The following is a 16404-nucleotide window of genomic DNA, read 5'->3' as shown; positions in this document are numbered from 1 at the left end:
CTAATGAGCCTAATTTAAATGGCTTGTTAGGCCTAAGGCCTACTTAGCAAACAAATTAGTGTTTAATGTATTAATTAAATTGAAAACCCTATTCTAGAAACAAAATCAATCGGCCACCTAGTTTTAAAAATTGAAAACTCTCCCCACCCCTCTCTCAAACCTCACGGCACACACACTCACAATTTGGCAAGGATTTTCGAAGGGTGCAAGCAAGAACAAGCCAAGGTTCGCGTCCCGTTCTTCGTCGTCAACGGATTTTCGAGCGTATTTAACGCAAAGGCACGCCATACATCTCTTTTTCTCATCCATCATATCATATTAATGTTTGAATTATTACATGCATGAAGAACATGAAAGATTTTCAGAATTTTCGTAATCTCATGCTTATTGGTTCTAAAGTGGTGTTCTTAATCTCCAAAATCATGTTTATTGTGTGTTTAAGGGGCTGCCATGATTAGGACATGTTTAGGCAACGTTTTTCATGAATTACAGAGTCCTAAGAACACACATACACGCTGCAAGCACGAACCGATTACGTTGGAACCGAATTCGAATGTTTGAGTCTTAGGTGATCGGGTTTCATGAACTTCGATGTACAGCTTGGCTCGGTTGCATTCAGGGCTGGGCAAGAGTCATGATGGGTCAGGGGTTGAGTCCTAGCCAGCTTAGGACTCAAGGGTCACGGCTGGGGAGGAGTCCTAGCAAGCTAGGACTCCATTCAAGATCACCCGTGAGTTTTAGGGGGAAGCATGCGCAGGCTTCAGAAGTTGTGGCAGGGAGGAGGGGCTCGGCCAGGGGGCTGGGCTGGGTGAAACTAGGTCCTATAGGGTCTGAGGAATGGGGGTAAGGGCTGGGCTATGGGCTGGAGCGGCTTGGATGCTGGCTGGCTCGAGCAAAGCAAGGAAACGAGAAGAGAAGCAAGTCGCGCAGCTGATGTTCTTTGATTCAGGGGCTTCAGGCTTGGGGTCCTGGTGGCTGGGCTGGTCTGGGCAGGGTCTAGGTGTGGTCCAGGGATGGTAAGGGTCGTGTGGGTTTGATGGTTAAGGGTTGGGGGTGTTGGATCCCGGTTTCTACACGCCCAAACGCAGCGGAAGTTTTAAATATTTTAGATCTTGACATTCAAGATGTGTTTGGACGCTCGTATGATTTAAGAAAAACATTCATAGGATGTTTAGAAATTTATACCTTTTGTGAATAAATCACGTGACACCAACTGATCCGATATTACGGATCTAGCTCTTGATGAATCCCTACGAACTTTCTTCAAGAGACTCCTTTCTTCTAATCAGGTCCACGACTAGATGATTTGTTCCTCTTCTAATTCGCACTAGAGAATTAAAAGAAGTTTTTTGTAGGAGAGAAAATAATTGAGAGGCGGCTCAAAAAAATAAAAATTCATCAAAGGGAAGTGGCCGAATTTTTTTTTCTTTTGGAGGTGGGTCTCTCGAAAATTGATTGGTAGGTTGCTAGGGTTTTCTTTAATTGTCTTATTTATAATTAAATTATACCCTAATTACATAATTAACATTAATGGGCCTGATTTAATTAATTGAGCTAGTCTAACTAGTTTAATTAATTTAATCATAGCCCATTAAAACTTTAATTATTTAATATGTTGAACTTGTACCCCTACAAGCCCATTAAACATATTATCCACCATATTTAATTTATTAATTAATCAACTCAACTTTTGAGCTTAATAAATTAAATACATTATAAATTCAACATTTGAATTTATTATTTAAATTATAAATTCAACTCCTTGAATTTTTATCACCTCCAAAATTTAATATTTAATAAACCCAACATTTGAGTTTAATAAATTAAATTCTCAAAATTTATAAATTCAACTCCTTGAATTTTTTTTCTCTCAAAATTTAATTATCATAAATTCAACCCCTTGAATTTACTATATCATAATATAAATTCAACTCCTTGAATTTATTCTCTCAACGGGAACAAACAATTCAGTACTTGTGTGACCCTCAATGGTTCAGGGATACAGCTAGCCGTGGGTTCACAACTCTTTGTGATTCAGGACATAATCCTTTATTCGGGCTTACCCTAGTTAGCCCCATTCTTTTCATCAACACCTTGATCAAGAATGTCAGAACTCATTTCTGATAGCACCCATCGGATCATGGTAAGAGCGTCTAGTAGCATCGCCCCATGATCCCCTAGGTATCACTGATAGTGCCTGCAAGAACCAGTCGATTATGATTAACGTACAGTACGGTCCCTTCATCTCATATATCCCGATCGAATCTGCAACCATTGGTTCATCGAGGGTTGCATATTAATTCGATAACTATGTGATAACTATAATAGTGGCATCGCGTGTACTATTAGAGAACTCCTTCTCCAACATACATCTCATACTCTGGCCAGAGATTCCATGCACTATTATTTCATTAGATCACATAGGATATCCACACCCATAGGTGAGCGGTGAATCCCCGACTACAATGCACTGGCTCCTATATGTGTCGCAACTGTACCCAACCTCGCCACCTGATGACTCTCCTGGAGCCGGTAAACGAGTCAAAGCACAGCCCTAGCATATAGAGCCTCAGTGTTGTCCCGGGTCGTAAGGACTAATGGTGTACAATCATAACCACGGACTTATCCTCTCGATGAATGATAACCACTTGGAAAGTCCGAGGGAGGGTTGTTCGGTATAATCATCATATGACTACCCATCTGCATGTTTGGACATCTCTATGCCCTTACCAAGAAACGCAGTACACAACATCACAGATGCTAGTCTCGAGCTCAAGCGGCCTTTATCCCTGTTTTAGGCGGCTGAATCGACTAGGAACGAATTTAGAATATGCAGTGTTTACAAATGAGTTTCAACATCGAATTACGATTCATTTGTATTAAAGCATAATCAAGGACTTTATCTATGCTGATTGCATGGGTATACAGATAAAGTATAACAAGACCATAAAAAGTTAAATTATATTAAAATAAAGATTGTTTATTTCACTTGACTCAATAAATTCCCTAGCCAACCGTTGGCTTGCAGGGCATCTACTCTAACAATCTCCCACTTGCCCTAGAGCCAACTACCCTTAATCCCATTGCTTCGCGATGCTTTTGAAACAATGGTCCTGGCAAGGGCTATGTAAGTGGATCAGCAACGTTATCTGCAGAGGAACTCTTTCGACCGATATGTCTCCTCTTCCCACAATCTCCCGTATGATGTGGAACTTCCTCAGTACATGTTTGGATCGCTGATGAGACCTTGGTTCCTTTGCTTGCGCAATGGCACCAGTGTTGTCACAGTACAACGGGACTGGATCAACTCTATTAGGAATAATGCCCAACTCTTGGACAAAATTCCTCATCCAAACTATCTCTTTGGCTGCATCAGATACAACATTGTATTCAGCTTCAGTGGTGGAATCCGCAACGGTGTCTTGCTTGGAACCTTTCCAAGAGACAGCCGCACCATGAATACAAAACCAGAGGTTGATTTCGAATCATCTACGTCACATTAGAAGCTAGAATCAGTGTAGCCTTCCAATTTTAATTCTCCCCCCCCCTTAGACCATGAACAAGTTCTTAGTTCTTCTCAAGTACTTAAGAATATCTTTCACGGTCTTCCAATGCATTGGACCAGGGTTCGCCCGATATCTTCTTGTAACACTCAAAGCGTAAGCAACATCAGGACGTGTCGATATCATACCATACATGATACTACCAATAGCTGACGCATATGGAATACGTGTCATCATCTCTATCTCTTTATCAGTTTTGGGACACATAGCTTTAGATAGAGTAATACCATGACACATTGGTAAATATCTTCTCTTGGACTCTTCCATAGAGAATCCTTTTAGAATGATATCGATATAAGTGACTTGGATGAGTCCTAGCATCCTTTTTGATCTATCTTTATAGATTTGTATTCTCAATACATAGGATGCTTCACACATGTCTTTCATTGAGAATTTATAGGCCAACCATACTTTAGTTGATTGCAATAATCCTACATCATTCCCAATGAGCAGGATATCATCAACGTAAAGTACTAGGAATGTCACTGCACTCCCACTAATTTTCTTGTACACACGTGGTTCATCAGGATTCTTAGCAAAACCAAACTCTTTGATAGTGCTATCAAATCTGAGGTTCCAACTCCTTGATTCCTGCTTGAGACCATAAATTGATCTCTGAAGTTTGCATACCTTATGCTCACTTCCTACTGATGTGTATCCCTCAGGTTGAGACATATAAATTTCTTCTTTGATGTCTCCATTGAGGAGTGCAGTCTTTACATTCATTTGCCATATCTCATAGTCATAACATGATGATATGGCAAGTAGTATTCTAATGGACTTAAACAAAGCAACTGGTGAAAAAGTTTCCTCATAGTCAACTCCTTGCCTTTGAGTAATAACCTTTTTCAACCAGTCTTGCTTTGAAGGTCACTACCTTCCCATCCGCCCAAGCTTTCTTTTGTAGATCCATTTGCATCCTAAGAGAACGATTCCCTCAGGTGGATCTACTAATGTCCAGACTTGGTTTGAATACATAGAGTCCATTTCTGACTGCATGGCTTCAAGCCATTTGGTTGAATCAGTATCAGATATTGCTTCCTTAAAGTTCATTGGATCATATCCAACACAAGACTCATCATGTTCTTGTTCATGAAGAAGCATATATCTTGCAGGTGGTCTAATAACACTATCAGACCTCCTAGAGGCTTGTACTTCAACTACTGGTTGTTGGAGATTAGGTTCAACTACTATAGTTGAGGGAGTATCTTGAATTTTTTCAAGTTCTATCATCTTCCCTTTTTCTATCTAATAGAAATTCCTTTTCCAAAAAATGGCATTTCTTGAAACAAACACTTTTGCTTCATTGGGACGATAGAAATAATACCCAACAAAATTCTTTGGATATCCTACAAAGTAGCACAAAGTGGATCTACTATCCAATTTGTCTCCCACTGTCTGCTTCACGTAAGCAAGACATCTCCATATTCTCTCGTAAGAATATTTGGGAGTTTTTCTCATCCATATCTCATATGGTGTTTTATCCACTGTTTTAGTATAGACATTATTCAACAACATTGCCGCATTTTTAAGCGCAAAGCCCCAAAACGATGTAGGCAATTCAGTGAATCTCATCATTGATCGAACCATGTCCAACAAGGTTCGCTTACAATGTTCAGAAACACCGTTCAATTGTGGTGTTGCTGGTGGAGTCCACTGTGAGAATCACATTCTCTTTTAGATAATCCCAAAAAATCAGCACTCAAGTATTCTCCACTTCGATCAGATCGAAATGCCTTAATACTTCTTTCCAGCTGATTTTATACTTCAGATCTGAACGCTTTGAACTTTTCAAATGCTTCAGATTTGTGTTTCATCAAATAAACATACTCATACCTCGAATGGTCATCAGTAAGGATAATGAAGTATGATTGCCCATATTTTGTGCTAACACTTAGCGGGCCACAAACGTCTGTGTGGATCAAATCCAGTAAACCATGCGCACGTTCCACGTTTCCATCGAATGAAGTCTTAGTCGTTTTTCCTTTTAGACAGGATATACAAGTAGATAGAGAATTTATGTTTGACAAGTCAAACATGCCTTCTCCCACTAGTTTGTGCATCCTTCTTTAGGAAATATGACCTAGTCTAGCGTGCCATATTTGTGTGAGATTTGGATCATCTAACTTTCTTTTGGTTTTTGTTGAAATCATGTTTACTTGGACATTCACTTATCATTTCCAGAACATTTCTGGCACATATAATTTCTTATGTCCGGACTTCTTGCAGTGAAATAAATATATTCTAACTTATCGAACTTTGTAGGCCTATTAAGTGTCTTTCAGAGTTTGCTTCTTATTGGGATTGTTTTTCTTGTGAGGGGCAGAACATTTCTTTCCCTTACCTTGTGGACCATTTTCGTCTGACGAGAGGGCCATAAGAAAAACAACAATTCCATGTTTTATGGTGATCTCATAAATTATAAGCGTATTGACTAGCTCATCAAGGCTATCATCTATCTTATTCAAATTGAAGTTCACCATAACCCCGTCAAATGAGGAGGAGAAAGACAACAAATTGATGTCATCAACTAACTCGTTAGGAATCACATATTCCAGGCCCACCACATTTTCAATAAGCCCAATCATATGTACACCACGCTCATGGGCCAGAGCCCCATCTTGCATGCATGTAGTCATGAGATTTTAAAATGGTGTGCATCACTGTACGAGTTTAATGTACCATGCAACTCTTGCATGTTTATTCGAATGTCAGCAACATTCAACATTTCCTCAAACTGTCCCTACAGTTCATTTGACATAAAAGCGAGCATGTTACACTTTAGCTTGCATATTATGGTCCTACCATCTTGCATGCTTTGTCAGTTCAACAAGACTGACATTAGTGTGTATGCTATTTTCTCTGAACTCAGAACAATTTTCCCAACCAGTCTTGAAAATTAGATTCGATTAGCTTGTTAATAATAAAAATTGATTACGTGACGAAATCGAAAATATACTGATACGGAAACAGAATAATGGTTGCTGATTACTTTAAAATAATTTTAAGATATAAAATATGGATTTTTATTTTATAAATCTCCCTTCCACTATTTTGACATTTCCACCACCCTCTGATGAAAAAGAGAAATCATATTTCTTTAGTGGGCACGTAGAGTCCAATTAGCCAATTATATTCCCGAATAATATCAGCCAATTATAATTTCTAAAAGGTAGAATCCAATTGCATCCCTATGCAACCTCCGCGTGTTTTGCCTCACGTTTAATAAGGACCCAATAATATGACGTCGTTTATTTTCGCGTGTCAAACCAACCCATCAATGTTGAATTGTAGTAGACGGTCGCCATGAGTTCTCCCAATAATATGAGCCGAAGTCATGGGAGTTCCACTCAATTCACATCATATGTCCGGTGGAAGTCACAGCTTTCCGGCGTACAGGCCTCCCCAATAATATGAGCCAGACACTGTCCGCGGGTAGCGATCAACATGCAACCACGGTTGATGGAAGGCAAGGAAAAATTAAACTCTTTTAATTTTTACTTATTCGGTTTGATATAAATTTTGAATCATATTCAAAATGAGGGATTTTAATTTTAAAATTGTCTCGTCAATTTAATTAAAAATCACGTGCCACGAGTTTGTATGTTTGCCGGATTCATGCAACTATATTATCTAATAATATACATACATGCATACTACTATATATCGCATATATATCATAATATGACATTCAACAATAAATAAGGATGATCGATCGCCAACACTATTAGATCCATGTGAGTCATACATGGATCCAGGTCCAACCTAGGTGAATGCAGGGATGCAAATGCAACTATTACAATAGCTTCCAATATTTTACATGTCTTCGTCTTGATCATCGGGCCCACCATCTTCCAGTCTTGATCTCCCACTATTTCTAATATTACATTTAAATAGCCATGGCACATAAGGGATACATCTCATGGGGTGGGAACGGGCCATAAACCAGGCCCACTTTAATAATATCAAATATTAAAAACGAATAAAACAGTAAAATATCCTAACATACACCTAACACATTGGTCAAGGCTCTCGATCATCCTCCATGCATTTAATATCAAATATTAACATCAATTTAATTAATTGATAAATCATATATCTAATAATTTTATCACTAACCACCACAATTATTAAAGAATTTAATAAATTAAATAAACACCTTTATTTAATTTCCAATTAAATCAATAATAATTGATTTCGTATAAAAACTCATTTTTACCATAAATAATTAAAATCATATTCTAATTATTTATTTTACAAGAAAATTATTAATTTTCCAAAAATTAATTTTCAAAAATAAAATTGATTCAATTTCAAAAATATCAATTTCTACCCAAAATTTTGAAAAATCAGAAAATCGCACCCTAGGCCCAAACAATTCAAGACCACCAATTTTCACGCATCCCGAGACGATCCCGGGTAGCCGCCCTCGCTGCCCGTCCACTGCCCGAACGTTTCGGGCAGTGGAGGCGCTCCTGTGCGCGCTGGATGCGCACAGGTGCGCGCAGCGCGGCGCGCGGACGTTCCGCACGCCGCGCGCGCGGGCGCTCCGCGCTGCGTGGACGTTCCGCGCGGCGCGCGCGCTGCCCTGCGCACAGGATCTGCCCGGAACTGTTCTGGGCAGATCCGATTTTTATTTTTTTTTTATTCGAAAATCTGGAAAAATTAAAATTTTATGGTGCTACAATTTTCTGAAAATTTTCTTGTGTGGTTAGAAATAAATTATTCAATATAATTTAAAACCATACGATTCAGAAAACATGGCTCTGATACCACTGTTGGATCCCGGTTTCTACACGCCCAAACGCAGCGGAAGTTTTAAATATTTTAGATCTTGACATTCAAGATGTGTTTGGACGCTCGTATGATTTTAAGAAAAACATTCATAGGATGTTTAGAAATTTATACCTTTTGTGAATAAATCACGTGACACCAACTGATCCGATATTACGGATCTAGCTCTTGATGAATCCCTACGAACTTTCTTCAAGAGACTCCTTTCTTCTAATCAGGTCCACGACTAGATGATTTGTTCCTCTTCTAATTCGCACTAGAGAATTAAAAGAAGTTTTTCGTAGGAGAGAAAATAATTGAGAGGCGGCTCAAAAAAATAAAAATTCATCAAAGGGAAATGGCCGAATTTTTTTTTTTTTTGGAGGTGGGTCTCTCGAAAATTGATTGGTAGGTTGCTAGGGTTTTCTTTAATTGTCTTATTTATAATTAAATTATACCCTAATTACATAATTAACATTAATGGGCCTGATTTAATTAATTGAGCTAGTCTAACTAGTTTAATTAATTTAATCATAGCCCATTAAAACTTTAATTATTTAATATGTTGAACTTGTACCCCTACAAGCCCATTAAACATATTATCCACCATATTTAATTTATTAATTAATCAACTCAACTTTTGAGCTTAATAAATTAAATACATTATAAATTCAACATTTGAATTTATTATTTAAATTATAAATTCAACTCCTTGAATTTTTATCACCTCCAAAATTTAATATTTAATAAACCCAACATTTGAGTTTAATAAATTAAATTCTCAAAATTTATAAATTCAACTCCTTGAATTTTTTTTCTCTCAAAATTTAATTATCATAAATTCAACCCCTTGAATTTACTATATCATAATATAAATTCAACTCCTTGAATTTATTCTCTCAACGGGAACAAACAATTCAGTACTTGTGTGACCCTCAATGGTTCAGGGATACAGCTAGCCGTGGGTTCACAACTCTTTGTGATTCAGGACATAATCCTTTATTCGGGCTTACCCTAGTTAGCCCCATTCTTTTCATCAACACCTTGATCAAGAATGTCAGAACTCATTTCTGATAGCACCCATCGGATCATGGTAAGAGCGTCTAGTAGCATCGCCCCATGATCCCCTAGGTATCACTGATAGTGCCTGCAAGAACCAGTCGATTATGATTAACGTACAGTACGGTCCCTTCATCTCATATATCCCGATCGAATCTGCAACCATTGGTTCATCGAGGGTTGCATATTAATTCGATAACTATGTGATAACTATAATAGTGGCATCGCGTGTACTATTAGAGAACTCCTTCTCCAACATACATCTCATACTCTGGCCAGAGATTCCATGCAATATTATTTCATTAGATCACACAGGATATCCACACCCATAGGTGAGCGGTGAATCCCCGACTACAATGCACTGGCTCCTATATGTGTCGCAACTGTACCCAACCTCGCCACCTGATGACTCTCCTGGAGCCGGTAAACGAGTCAAAGCACAGCCCTAGCATATAGAGCCTCAGTGTTGTCCCGGGTCGTAAGGACTAATGGTGTACAATCATAACCACGGACTTATCCTCTCGATGAATGATAACCACTTGGAAAGTCCTAGGGAGGGTTGTTCGGTATAATCATCATATGACTACCCATCTGCATGTTTGGACATCTCTATGCCCTTACCAAGAAACGCAGTACACAACATCACAGATGCTAGTCTCGAGCTCAAGCGGCCTTTATCCCTGTTTTAGGCGGCTGAATCGACTAGGAACGAATTTAGAATATGCAGTGTTTACAAATGAGTTTCAACATCGAATTACGATTCATTTGTATTAAAGCATAATCAAGAAATTTATCTATGCTGATTGCATGGGTATACAGATAAAGTATAACAAGACCATAAAAAGTTAAATTATATTAAAATAAAGATTGTTTATTTCACTTGAGTCAATAAATTCCCTAGCAAACCGTTGGCTTGCAGGGCATCTACTCTAACAGGGGGGAGTCCTAGGCTAGATAGAAGTTCACTTGTTCAAGGCACTAACTCACGCTCACATGCAGATTTTTGGGGTCTGTTTCAGTAGGTGTTTGAGCGGGTTAGGTTCATGTTTTGGGGCTGGGCTTGCATAGTGGGGTCCCTAGATGGGTTAGCTAGGTTTTGGCTCGAGGCTGCTCGGGCGTGGCTCAAGTAAATTAAGAGATGGCTCGGTGGGTTCGATAAGGTGTCAAAAACGAAATTTATAAAGCTAAAAATTGATCCAAGGGTCCATGGGGGTGGCTAATGACTTGGGAGGGTAGAATAAATACTAAAAATGCTATGTTTAAAATTTGGGATCAAAATAACAAGTTTTGAATATATTCGGAATTTAACCGCCGCACGAAACGCTAATTAACGAGTTAATTGAAAAGTCAAGTTTTATGCTTTATAAAATTATGAAAAATTATGTTTAAGCTTAAATACTTATTATAAGTCTAAGTTTTTAATTTGGGAATTTTATATTAAGGTTTGGTTTAATTCGGGATTAAAACGTGTTAATACGTCTTATTTAAAGATTAATTTAAAAGTCCTCGATTTAAGCTAAACAAAAATATGGTAAAATTCATGTAGGCTTAAATAATTATTTGGGATATAATCATGAAAAAATTCGAAATCGTAAAATGTCGAGTCTATGGGTAAAACGGTATTTTTACACCTAGAAATTAGTAAAGGTCATGGCAGTGCCCGAAATGCTGTTTTTATGATATTATGATTATTTTTAAATGTTTATGAAATGTTCATGATTAAATTATGATTTTTAAATGTCTATTTGATATTTATGATTGAGGGAAGACATTTAAAATACATGTTGCATTCTTGGTTTCAAAATGAAAATGTAAATATTATTCATGATTTTTATAAAGTGATGTGAATGAAAAATGTTGAAGGAAGTGAAGTGATTGTGACTAATTCGTTAATAATGGCGACGTAGTGAGGGTTATGGTCCCAGTGGGAGTCCGACGATCGTGTTTCCATTATTGCGAATATGAGGTTATGAGGTTTGAGGTAAGAATGGGAATGTCGTGAGGGGAGAAGGCCCCAAAGAGAGCCCATTTATGGGAAAATGCCCCAGAGGGAGCCCCGACGATCGTATTTATATTCGATAATGCTTGGCCAGGGCCTAGTTGACCGGTGAGAGTGTTGCTGGTGTCCCCCGCCGCCCAGTACTGTGGTTTTATGTAGATGGATCCATCGTCATGTCATGTCATGTTGAGGAAAGTCACAATTAACGATCTGAATTCAACTAAAGATAAAGGAAAATGTTTATATTAATGTTAAATGTTCGTGTCATGTTGAGGAAAAGTTAAGGATTTATTTATGCATGTCATGAAAATGTTTATGTTTAAAGTTTTATGTATCATGGAAATGTTTACGAAAATGTTTATGTTTATGCATCTTCATGAAAACGATATTTTAAGTACAAATATTTTTCACCGTTATATGTTGACTGTATTACGTATTACTCGTTATAAAGATTATGGTGTGTTGAGTCTTTAGACTCACTAAATGTGTAGTAGCCCGAATTCCAAATTGGGTAATTAACGGAGTAATGGTGATTAAGAAGGTTTAATGTGTAATTTTGACCGAGTCATGATCGGACGGACCGAAGATGGTTCAGAAGCACCGAAGAGTTCGGAAGGTCCGAAGTGAGTTCGGTGGATCCGATCATTAGGTGTCAAGAGTTGATCGACACGTGGGAGTTCGGACGTTCCGAAGTGTAGGTTCGGTGGATCCGATCATGAGGTGTCAAGAGCAGCTGGACACGTGCATGTTCGGACGGTCCGAAGTGTATGATCGGAGGATCCGATCATGAGCTGTCAAGAGCCAATGGACACGTAAGAGTTCGGACGTTCCGAAGAGGGTTCGGACGATCCGAACATGGCCTATAAATAGTGGTCGGATTTCCTCATTTTGACTCGCCAATTCAGAGAATTCCATAGCATTTCAGTCGTTTCTGACAGGTTCTAGTCTTGTTCCGAGATTTGGGCACTAGCGGGGAGCTGCTGGTCTTGTAGCAGAGCTGTGCTCTAGTTGGGAGCTAGCGGCATAAGCGGGCTAGCGACGGACGAAGGTTTGGAATTTTATCAGTATTTATCTCAGGATTATCTAGTTAAGTCTGGTAGATAAGTTTAGTGATGGTTTTCACTTGATGAATAGGCTTGGATTAGACCTGTTGTCTGGTTGTTCCAGTGAATTAGGATTGCTGTGATAGAGGTACGAAAGTACTATCCGAGATATCCTGGTTGAGTATACATTCTTATATGTGTTGCATGATTATGTGGTGCATTGATATATGTCATATGATGCATGCTATTATGTCACGTTTATTACTGCATGTGCATTTCATATAGGTTTGTATACTCATACTTTTGTACTGGGCGTTCTTATCGCTCACGTCCTCGGTTTTGTTTATTCTTGGACACCCCATTCCCACGGGGCAGGCCTCAGGTTGGACAGCTCAGGAGGAGCAGGAGAAGGACGTTGAGTAGCTGGTTGGTTTAGTTAATCGGTATTTTTGTTGACTATTTCCGCTGTTATCTCTGATTATTGTTTATTAGGTTAATTGCATGCTTAGTTTTTGATTAGTAGGTGATTCTGGAACGGGTCACTACATTTATGGTATCAGAGCATGCGTACGATTTTGGGATATAGATTTCTGTTTTGGGATTTCCGTTGACCAATTTACTAGTTCCCCATTCTATGTTGTAGCAATGGCTGACCACTTTGGTGACGGGAGTAGTCAGGGGAGTGTAGGTCGTTGGGGTGACCAGGACGATTTGTTAAGCGTCATAAGTTACCGCATGTTTCTCTAGATGTCATTCTTTCCATTTCTACTCCGATGGGTCATTCGGTTTTAGCCAAGCGTCTAGTGATGGGTTGTCCCTTAGATTTTGAGGGTAACGATGTTGTTATTTCGTTTTGTTCATTCTCTTGCCTAGATTTCGAGGACGAAATCGTTTTAAGGGGGGGAGAATGTAGTAGCCCGAATTCCAAATTGGGTAATTAACGGAGTAATGGTGATTAAGAAGGTTTAATGTGTAATTTTGACCGAGTCATGATCGGACGGACCGAAGATGGTTCAGAAGCACCGAAGAGTTCGGAAGGTCCGAAGTGAGTTCGGTGGATCCGATCATTAGGTGTCAAGAGTTGATCGACACGTGGGAGTTCGGACGTTCCGAAGTGTAGGTTCGGTGGATCCGATCATGAGGTGTCAAGAGCAGCTGGACACGTGCATGTTCGGACGGTCCGAAGTGTATGATCGGAGGATCCGATCATGAGCTGTCAAGAGCCAATGGACACGTAAGAGTTCGGACGTTCCGAAGAGGGTTCGGACGATCCGAACATGGCCTATAAATAGTTGTCGGATTTCCTCATTTTGACTCGCCAATTCAGAGAATTCCATAGCATTTCAGTCGTTTCTGACAGGTTCTAGTCTTGTTCCGAGATTTGGGCACTAGCGGGGAGCTGCTGGTCTTGTAGCAGAGCTGTGCTCTAGTTGGGAGCTAGCGGCATCAGCGGGCTAGCGACGGACGAAGGTTTGGAATTTTATCAGTATTTATCTCAGGATTATCTAGTTAAGTCTGGTAGATAAGTTTAGTGATGGTTTTCACTTGATGAATAGGCTTGGATTAGACCTGTTGTCTGGTTGTTCCAGTGAATTAGGATTGCTGTGATAGAGGTACGAAAGTACTATCCGAGATATCCTGGTTGAGTATACATTCTTATATGTGTTGCATGATTATGTGGTGCATTGATATATGTCATATGATGCATGCTATTATGTCACGTTTATTACTGCATGTGCATTTCATATAGGTTTGTATACTCATACTTTTGTACTGGGCGTTCTTATCGCTCACGTCCTCGGTTTTGTTTATTCTTGGACACCCCATTCCCACGGGGCAGGCCTCAGGTTGGACAGCTCAGGAGGAGCAGGAGGAGGACGTTGAGTAGCTGGTTGGTTTAGTTAATCGGTATTTTTGTTGACTATTTCCGCTGTTATCTCTGATTATTGTTTATTAGGTTAATTGCATGCTTAGTTTTTGATTAGTAGGTGATTCTGGAACGGGTCACTACAAAATGTGATGGATGCAGGTGGTATTGAGGGAGGACTTGATGGGTAATTTGACTGGACTGAAGGTGCACACAACCCGAGGACCAGCGCTTCTATTATTCCGCATTTACGACTTTTGACTCATGATTTATGTTAAAGATTTTAAGACTATTTATTTATGCTTTTGAGAGATTTTTGAGAGGTTTAGTATGAGCTATACTTTTCAAACTTATTGCTTTTTAGATTTGGTAAAACAGTAGACGATTTTACTTTACGACTATTTCACTCGAATTTTTAAATACTAGTTGATTGAGGTTTATCTTAAAAAAGTGCAAAATATTTTATTAAAATATTTTCATGTATTATTTGAGTTGGCCGAAATAAAAAAAAAAATTATATTACTTTTAAAGCAGTAAAAAGGATAGACGTTTCACTCTGCCACCCTCGCGCACATGCGCGGATTCAGATCGCGCATATGCGCGAGAGCTTCGTCCTCGCCCATATATATCTTTATATCGAATTCAAACCGTGTCCCGATTAATCCTCTTATAATCATGTCAAATTATAAATCAATAATTACAGAATATTAGGATAAAATTCTCGGGCATTACATTTCTTCCCCCCTAAGATACGATTTCGTCCCCGAAATCACAGGCCATTAATCGTATCAATAAGGAGTATATATACAAAACTGTATAAGAAATTTACATCATCGAAATAACTCTGGGAACTCTTGTCTCATAACTGATTCAGTTTCACAGGTTGCTTCTTCAGTGCCATGACGAGTCCATTGAACTTTTACCAGTGGAATAGTCTTCGTTCTGAGCTGTTTTTCTTTACGATCAATAATCTGAATCGATTTTTCAACATAGCTCAACGTCTCATCCAGTTCGGCCTCGTCTGGTTGATTAGCATGTGAAGCATCAGGAAGGTATTTCCTTAATAATGATACATGAAAGACATCATGTATCCCAGATAATGAAGGCGGTAAAGCGAGTCGATAGGCACGATCTCCTATCTTTTTGAGAATCTCATAAGGCCCAATGTATCGTGGAGACAATTTCCCTTTCTTGCCAAATCTGACAACTCCCCTGAAAGGTGAAATCTTCAAAAATACTCGGTCCCCTTCTTCAAATACCAACGGTCTACGTCGAACATTGGATTATTTGGCCTGTCTATCTTGCGCTGCCTTAATTTTCTTTCAATTAGCTTCACTTTTTCAGTCATATCTCTGATCATGTCAGGTCCAATCTCAGGCACTTCAGAGATATCATCCCAATAGAGAGGGGATCGACACTTCTTTCCGTACAACGCTTAGAATGGTGCCATCTCAATACTCGTTTGATAGCTGTTGTTGTACGAAAACTCACAAAAAGGCAATGCATCTTGCCAATTAGTGCTAAAATCAAGCACTACTGCTCTCAGCATATCTTCCAGTGTCTGGATAGTCCGCTCTGACTATCCGTCGGTCTGTGGATGATATGCGGTACTCAGATGTAACTTTGTACCGAGAGCCTGCTGCAAACTCTGCCAGAAGTGCGGAGTAAATCGAGGATCACGGTCTGATACAATTGACTTCGGCACTTTGTGCAATCTGACCACTTCTCTGACATAGATCTCTGCCATTTGGTCAAATCTGTACGTCATCTTGTACGAAATAAAACATGCGGATTTGGTCAATCTATCAATCACGACCCAAATCGCATCAAAACCTCGGGAGGAACGCGGTAACTGCGTCACAAAATCCATGTAAATATGATCCCCTTTCCATTCAGGAATGGATAAACTCTGTAATAATCCTCCTGGTTTCTTTCTTTCTGCCTTCACTTGTTGGCAATTCAGACATTTGGAAACAAATTCAGCAATGTCAGTCTTCATTTGTTTCCACCAGAAATGTCTTTTCAAATCATTATACGTCTTTCTACCACGAGGATGAATACTGAATCGAGTGTTGTGCGCTTCTGATAATATCTGTCGTC

Source organism: Primulina eburnea, chromosome 4, assembly GCF_022965805.1.
Source record: "Primulina eburnea isolate SZY01 chromosome 4, ASM2296580v1, whole genome shotgun sequence".
In the NCBI taxonomy this organism is placed as follows: Eukaryota; Viridiplantae; Streptophyta; class Magnoliopsida; order Lamiales; family Gesneriaceae; genus Primulina; species Primulina eburnea.
The sequence above is the reverse complement of the archived record's forward strand: the minus strand, read 5'-3'. Positions refer to the sequence as shown.